The sequence below is a fragment of the Acomys minous genome (genome assembly GCF_964271855.1).
Source record: "Acomys minous genome assembly, chromosome: 9".
Lineage (NCBI taxonomy): Eukaryota > Metazoa > Chordata > Mammalia > Rodentia > Muridae > Acomys > Acomys minous.
The window spans coordinates 51905386-51913341 of NC_140490.1; the positions used below are offsets into that span (position 1 = coordinate 51905386).

The 7956-nt window shown below is 39.5% G+C and overlaps 1 pseudogene across 1 annotated transcript; it reads left to right on the forward strand.

Moving 5' to 3' along the window:
* The first annotated feature begins 6418 nt into the window (after window positions 1-6418).
* Window positions 6419-7597, forward strand: LOC311605842 (mortality factor 4-like protein 1; annotated as a pseudogene). Its single transcript has 2 exons — window positions 6419-6446; window positions 6836-7597. The product of its transcript is annotated as a mortality factor 4-like protein 1 (transcript).
* The last annotated feature ends 359 nt before the right edge of the window (window positions 7598-7956 follow it).

Below are 7956 nucleotides of genomic sequence, written 5' to 3' on the forward strand. Positions count from 1 at the left end.
GAATAAAAAGCCAAATTACTGTAGCTCCTCACTGGCAGAAGTTCAAGGCTCAAGACATAAAACTGTAGCATAAAAGTAGGTAATGTATAGAGGGCTAGAATGCAGTGCTTCAGATGCAAAAAATAGTGTGATAAGTAATATAATGATGGGTAATAAAACCTGTCCACAACATTTCACACAAGACAAATCCCAGTGGCTGTTACTGTTTCGAGAGTACAAGGTTTGGCCAAGCACTTCAGTAAATTGGGAGTGTTTTGTGTAAGGTCAGGTACTTACTGTATTCCAAGCACTGCACATCTTGTTGGCATGTCCTATGATATGGACACTGTATTCATTTCCAAGGGTTGCTGAAACATATGAGTCCAAAATTGGTGATGTAAACAACAACAACAACTTGCTGAACCAGTTTTTTTTTCCAGCATGGAAAACTCAATTTGTGTGGGCCAAAATAATAAAAATCAAAGAATGATTCCATGTCCTAACCCAAAGCCATTATCATTTTATATAGCAAAGACTTTGTGTATATGATTAAATGAAAGTGGCAGAAAATTAATTCCCTAAACCACTATGGTAATAAATTATTTGCTTCTTTGGCATTTGGTGGCTGAAGCTGACCTTTTCTTCAAGACCATCAGTTCAGTTTCTGCCTCCTGACCATGTCTCCTCTTCATCACTGTCTGCAGTCTTCTCCTGCCTGTCTAATGGAAGTGTCTTACTTTATTTAGGTCCCACATGAGTGATTTTTTTCCATCTCAAGAACTTACAGCCACATCAACAATGTCTCATTATATGAGGACATAGTCCAGATAAGAGATGTACCATTTTAGGATATCATTTATCTAGTCTATCACATATATAAGTAATGTATAAGTGTAACCTAGTTATTAACCTAGTTATTAACAAGTTATTTTAACATACCACTGTGTATTCACAGTTACTGATGCTACTGTATTGAATTTTCTATTTTCTTTGTTAGTTGCTTAGTGTCTCACCTCTGCCAAGCTCAGTTTCTGAGAACAGGAGCACATTTGTCTGTCTTTGGGTTATATTTTCCACATAATCCAAGTTCTACTCTCATTTTATGGCATGTAATAGATGCTCGATAAATATTTGCTGAATGTACAACAGGCCCTCAGTTGAAGAAGAGGGTAAGGCGACTCGCTCGAGTTCACAAGTGATGGCCGGCACAGAAAAACCCCGAATCGTAAATTCACCAGTTCAGCTCACTTTCCTTGGCCTGAGTCTCAAGTCATGACCATGGCACATCCTTTCAGTTCTACCATTTTGACTCTAAATGTCACATCCTTTCTTTAAGAAATGTTTCCTCCTGCCTTATACTTAAGATAAATGTTGTCACACAATGATGAAGGGTAGTATTTAACCACCCAGCGATGAGAAGTTGGGTCAATGGGAGCTCTGCTGGGAGGTTGGTACTGGCTGGAAAATCTGCAAAAATCCATTCTTACACTTTGCGATTTGTATCAGTTCCTGGGGCCGCAGGAGCATGGATAAATACTGCTGCAATTTTAAGCTAACCCTTGACTTTTGTTCCTACAGCTGTCCTTTTGATGTTTATTTTTGGAATCTGTAAAATCAAGCCATCCTTCCTAATGGAACTGTAATATATTTTTCAAACCCACTTTTTGTAAAGTTCCACGGTTATTAAAAGACAGTTGTGAGACCAGCCAGACTGCGTTTGATGAGAAGAAACCGCACCATCCCTTCCTGTCGAGCCTCAGATCAGCGATAGGGTTTTGGCTCCCTTGTCTGCTGCTAGGCCAGCAACCAGGCGTGTGTAAGGGCATTTGTCACGTACATTGTTGCCTGCAAGGGTGAAGTGCCAACAGAAGGATTAGGTCTGTCTAAAGAATAGAAAATGCCTCTGCAGGGTTTCCAAACCCTGATTCCAGGCTGTCCCTCCTCCGACAGCCTCCCAAGGCAGTCACTTTCTTCTCTCACACTATATGTTTTGTAATTAAGGACAGGTGAAACAAAGTGTGCTCACATGTATAGTTATATAAAATACACTTATATTTAAGCAACAGCAATTAACAATCCCCAGAAAACCCTGATTTGAGGCTGATAAGACAAAGAGAAGCCCTGGAGGAATAACAGAGCTAAGAAAGTTCCAGCAAGGATTTCAAGGGGCTTTAAGAATAGACAGAAAATGTTACTACTGGCAGGGAGAGAAAACGCACATTAGTGTGGAAAGGCAAAACCCTAAGTCATTCTCGCTCTCATAACACTGAAAACAGTTCTCTCTTTCTCTCTCTCTCTCTCTCTCTCTCTCTCTCTCTCTCTGTCTCTCTCTCTCTCAAACAAGAACAGCAAGGTTATGACAGGGTTTAGTTGTGAACATATGGACCCAGAAAATGGGAAGAAGGTCCAGAATAGCCACGGATAAAGAACCATCAGCCTCCTTTGGTTCCACAGCTCTGTTCCTTAGCACTGGAGCTGGAGCCAGAGAGGAGACTAGATGGATTCAAATGTCATGTAAGGAGCATTTTAGTGGAACATAGTAATAGGTCAAATACAGAAATGAAGACAAATTCATCATAGCTCCCCGGGCTCACAACACGAGAGCTTACACAGGTGCCATACATTAGGACGGAAACACTGGAGCTGATAGTATGACAGTATTTGCACAGAAATCCATGAAATAAATCTTTAAATGTGAGATAGCTCTAATACATGTGACATACAAATAGAGAGCTCAGGAGACATGTCTGATCTAGAAAATTAAGACTTGACAACAGTCAAGAAATATTTCCGTGTGTAGAAAAAGATGAGGTAGCCAGGAAAACAGATCTAATTCACAGCCTCAAGAAACCGGACACGGAGGGAAGACAGTCTGCCAACGGGATGGATCAATTTCCAGAGGGGAGCATCAAAAACAGAGGGGATATATTTAGATGGTCTCGCTTGAGTCCTAGCTGTACTGTTGACACCCTTGTTCACTTTAGGAAACTATTAAAATTGCCAAATTCAATATCACTTTTAAATTTGGAAAGATTATAATAAAAAAATTTAAATGTGCATATACTCTCAAGTCTTGAAAATGAGCCCCCAGTAGTCCCCTCAGACACCTACTTAACCAAGAACAAATTTTTATTTTGGTTTGATTAAAATAACATTACTAGTATAAAATTACATGGGTAACATTTTTCCAGTATTTTTCCAGCTACAAATAATATAATTAAGTTGTCTACTTTTAATAGATTGAAATTTTATGAAAATGGTCAGTGTACAAATAATGCACTGTACATTTTAATTAAACACAATTATGTTTATCAATTAAAAATTAAGCACAAGAAATAACATTTTTAGAGGCTAAAATATCAAAGTGACAGATAATAAATATCAGCCAAGGTTGTAAAAATACTTGTTCTATTTGGAAAGCAAATTTATACAGAAATAAATGTAAGAGCTTAGCATTCCTAACTTTAGCCATGTTTTAGAATCTTCAGTTTTATTGAATGTTAATAAGTCCATAAATAATTGTTTTTAAAAGTCCCTATTGCTGTTTACTTCTATACCTGACACTTTGATTCATTATTAATGTCTGTTCCTTTCAACAATAATATGAATGGCCAATAATGGGTTATATACATTAATTTTTATATATAAACTTTGACAGTCACAACCATTCTCACTGTGAACCAGGGGGATTTAAAAGCCCCACTAAATAAAGACACATTATTAAGTTGAAATATGGAAATCTATACTCAACATCTTTGGAAACTCATCAATGAGTTGGTGAAACCAGAACTAGAGTAAAATAATATGGCCTTTATGCTTCTTTAAATACAGCCTAAAAGTTAATGTGTTTGAATGAAAATCACTGAGCATCAGTAAGCCTGGCTTTGTTGAGTGCCTTTCTAGAATTCTATGTCCAAATCATATCGAACTCTCATAAGTATTCATTCCACACTAGGCTTGTCAGCTCTACCATAACAAAGTAAAATGTAAGTTCATTCTGAGGTGCACTTTCCTGGAAATCAGGAAAGTCTCTTATTTCTCTTAGTCTACATTGACATCTACATGTCAAAGTCAATTACCTTTGAATACTGTCTATGTTGGTCTACTCTGGTTTAAAAAAAAGTTCATGTTTTTTGGAGCCAGGTGTGATAGATAGTGAATTCTAGGCCAGTCTAAGCTAAATAATAAAATCCTGTCTCAAAAACTTACATAAAGCTATGCTATTTCTATTTATTTGAAAATATAGAAAATAAATAAGCAAATTTCTTTTTTATTAATTTTTTTTTCTTTTAAGACAGCTCTCATCCTGCCTCAGCCTTATAAATACGGGAGTCCAGGCATGAAGCATCACATTGTGTGTGTGTGTGGGGGGGGGGTACATAATTCTTTTTTTTTTTTTTGCTTTGTTTGTTTGTTTGTTTTTTGAGACAGGGTCTCTCTGTGTAGCCTTGGCAGTCCTAGACTCATTTTGTAGATCAGACTGGCCTCAAACTCACAGCAATCCACCTGCCTCTGCCTCCCAAGTGCTGGGATTAAAGGCATGTGCCACCACACCTGGCTTGTGTACATATTTCTAATAATACTTTTTAAACTGACAGAAATTCCACTAAAATCCATAACTCTATATAACAATCTTAAGTATTGGTTTCACAAATGAGCCTAGAAAATCCATTCTGGAAAGTCACTTTGTAGAGATATTATCTGTGCTTATTTTGGGAGAGGCACTGTGTTTTAAAGTCTATAGGACAATTACAATGGGGGAAACATCACACGCTTAAAATATAAAGACTATTTAAGAATCAGATACCAAGATGCTAATCGTGAGTTAACGTGCAGCCTGTCAGCATTGCCTTCCCAAGTATGTTGTCTGGGGACTCAGACACACAGTTCTGAACAAACAGGAAACTCGTAAGAGCATCCTCTATAGGATGTGTCGATAACATCAGTAATCAGAGGGTTGGGTACATGCCTCTTGGTCACATACACTCCTGCACAAGAAGGCAGTAAAGGCAGGAATCTGTGTTTACTTTTCAATAACAAAACGGAACACACAATGGATGACAAATGAAGATAACCTTCTTGGCTGCTGACTGTTGCTCAAGGGGGAGAAAATAGCCAGTTATTAGCTCAGTCGTGAGGCTCCAAGTCTCAAGGGACTTGGACAATTGGCTCAGTGTGGTATACTGCCCTTGCAGTCCCTTTTCTCCTACACTGCTTGATCACACTCTCTCCTCTAGTACAAAAGGGACGTGGGGCAACAAGCATCTTAAGAGATAATTCCTAGTCTTGTTTCTCCTCGTTGTGTCTTATAACAGAAAGAAGTGATTAACCATGGCTGACTCTCAAAAGTACACAAGAACGAAGTATACAGCAAGAAGGGAATGGCATCACCACAAACCACCTGTGAATTAGCAGTGTAATCTCAGACAACACTGAGCTACTTGTTGCTCCAAGTGGAGGATGTATGCCCTTCTGACTAAGTTGGAGCAGAAATAGAGACGTACCAACAGGTCAGACATGAAGCCTGAGGTAGGACCTTCACAGTCAGTCACTACTGTAATTCAGGTGTGAACAATGTTACCCTATAGTGTAAGGATGCACACACTTTACCCCAGCTCTTTTCAATCACATTTTTACTGTTTGACGATTTCATCCATTAATTTAACGAATGTAGTCATTTCCCCATAGATCTCTCAACTTCCTTCTCTAATCCCTTTCTTCTCCTGCTGGAATTCCTCTTCTCAAATCCCCCCTACTACATTCATGGCTTTTCTTGTTAAAACTTAGCTCCTAAATGAAGATGAGTAGTTAAGATTTGGGGCTGCAAATTACCAACAAAATAAATATATCCTAGGACTGGGGGGGCTGAGGCAGAAAGATCACATGTTCAAGTCTGGGCTACAAAAGAACTACATAAAACAAACTAAATCACAGGAAAAAATACCCAAAGCTCTGAGCCTTTTCCCCTAACATATATGTTTCTTGGCTTACATTGGTCCCCTTACACTGGTCATCCCAAAGTAAAATGAGTCTATCTTACACGCAGTTTTCAAGTCTCTCTGTAACAGCTCTGGGGTTACAACCTTCCTGGTCTCTTGTTTCTAGTGGTAGTCAGCCCTTCTTGACTCTCTTTGGGTTTTAGATACATTGTTCCAACCTCAGCTTCCGTCTCAATTGGCCTTTCTCCTCTGTGCGTTCATAAGCAAATTTCTATTTTCATATAACAATGTTGGTCATTGAGTGAGAGCCTATCTTAATCCAATTTGACCTTCTCTTTAATTACATCTTCAACCACTCTTTCCTCACAAAATCATAGTTACAGGCCCTAGGGTTTAGGACTTCAGTATGTCTTTTAGGAAGAAATGTTCCATTACAAAAATCACATAAAACATTGACTCACAGAAGCCAGAAGCAGCCATGTTGGTAGAATCCTTGGCTGATGGGGGATTATAAAAATGGGACGGAAGGTACATGGCCACAACTTGCCATATCATGGGGGCATATTTGTATATCAGGACCATGGACAGTAGCTCATCTTCCATGCCTTGCTGCTAATGCCCAAACCCAGCAATGGTTGTGTGCATGTCTAGGCAGGGAAACATTTTGCAGGGAGCAAGCTTGTCAAACAACTGCCACACTCTTTCTCTTTTGATGCTGAACTTGGACCTATAAGTCAATTATCTTAGCAAAACTTTGCCTGGTCGGATGTGAAGATTATAGAAACAGTAACAGTTTGTAAAGGTTGGTTTTGGCTTCCTTAAAAAAGAAAATTAGGAAGTTGAGTGAGGTAGAGAGAAAGTAGGGGGTGGTAGTCACGGGTAGTGAGAGAAGGAGGCGGCGGCAAATCACTTATAAGTGGCGCCCAAACAGGACCCAAAGCCTAAATTCCAGGAGGGCATGCGAGTGCTGTGCTTTCATGGGCCTCTATTTCATGAACCAAAATGTGTAAAGGTTGCCATAAAGTACAAACAAGTGAAATACATTATCTATTACAGTGGTTGGAATGAAAATTGGGACGAACGGGTTCCAGAAAGCAGAGTACTCAAGTACATGGACACCAACTTGCAGAAACATTGAGAACTTCAAAAGGCCAATCAGGAACCATATGCAGAGAGCAAGGTGAGAGGGCCTACTCCAGGAAAGAAGACATCTGGTCTACAACAGAAGAATACTGAAATGGAGATGGTGACAGGACCAGTGAGACGCCTCAGCCTCCTAGGAAGAAAAGAGCCCAGGTAGATCCTGCAGTTGAAAAATGAAGAAATAATTCAGGGACAGAGTTGAAGTTGAAGTAAGGATTCCTTCAGAGCTGAAACCATGGCTTGCGGATGACTGGGACTTGAATCAACAGACAAAAACAGCTTTTTTAATCTTCCTGCCAAGAAGAATGTGGATTCCATTTTGGAGGATTATGCAAATTACAAGAAAGCTCAAGGAAATACAGATAATAAGGAATATGCTGTTAATGAGGTTGTGGCAGGGATGAAGGAGTACTTCAATGTGATGCTGGGTACTCAGGGCATCTACAAATTAGAGAGACCACAATATGCTGCCATTCTCTTGGATCCCCCAGATGCACCCATGTCCTGAGTGTATGGAGTGCCACATTTACTGAGATTATTTGTGTGAGTTGGAGCAATGTTGGCCTATGCACCACCAGATGAGAAAAGCCTTGCTTTACTACTGCACTCTTGACATGATTGCCTCAAGTACCCGATGAAGACTTCTGCACCTTTGCTCAATGCCAGTGATTATGAAGTGGCTCTTCCCTCCTACCATCGGAAAGCCATGAAGGGTGCCCTCTCTCTCTCTCTCTCTCTCACTCTCTCTCTGCCTCCCATGCTTGGATCTCTGTAAACAGTTTGGTTCTTAGTCCTTCTGTTGTACAAGTGATGTACTTTGAAGACTGCTAGTGTATAACAGAGTTGATGTTTGTTTTCTGTTTGATTTTAAACAGAGAAAGTAAAAGGGGTCACT